Here is a 204-nt window from a genome sequence, read left to right as displayed (position 1 = left end):
GGTGACCTCGCCCGGACGCCTGGGCCCCTCCTGCCTGCGCGGGGGGGGGGGGGGGAACGACGCCTGGGTCCCCTTGGGAGGGAGGAGGAGCCCGGACGCCTGGGCCCCTGGGTGGGGGGGGGGGGCAGCGCCCGGACGCCTGGGTCCCTTCTGGAGGGTGCCCGGACGCCTGGGCCCCTTTTGTGGGTAGGGGGCACCCGGACG

This window comes from Dromaius novaehollandiae, chromosome 38 (genome assembly GCF_036370855.1).
Source record: "Dromaius novaehollandiae isolate bDroNov1 chromosome 38, bDroNov1.hap1, whole genome shotgun sequence".
In the NCBI taxonomy this organism is placed as follows: Eukaryota; Metazoa; Chordata; class Aves; order Casuariiformes; family Dromaiidae; genus Dromaius; species Dromaius novaehollandiae.
The sequence above is the reverse complement of the archived record's forward strand: the minus strand, read 5'-3'. Positions refer to the sequence as shown.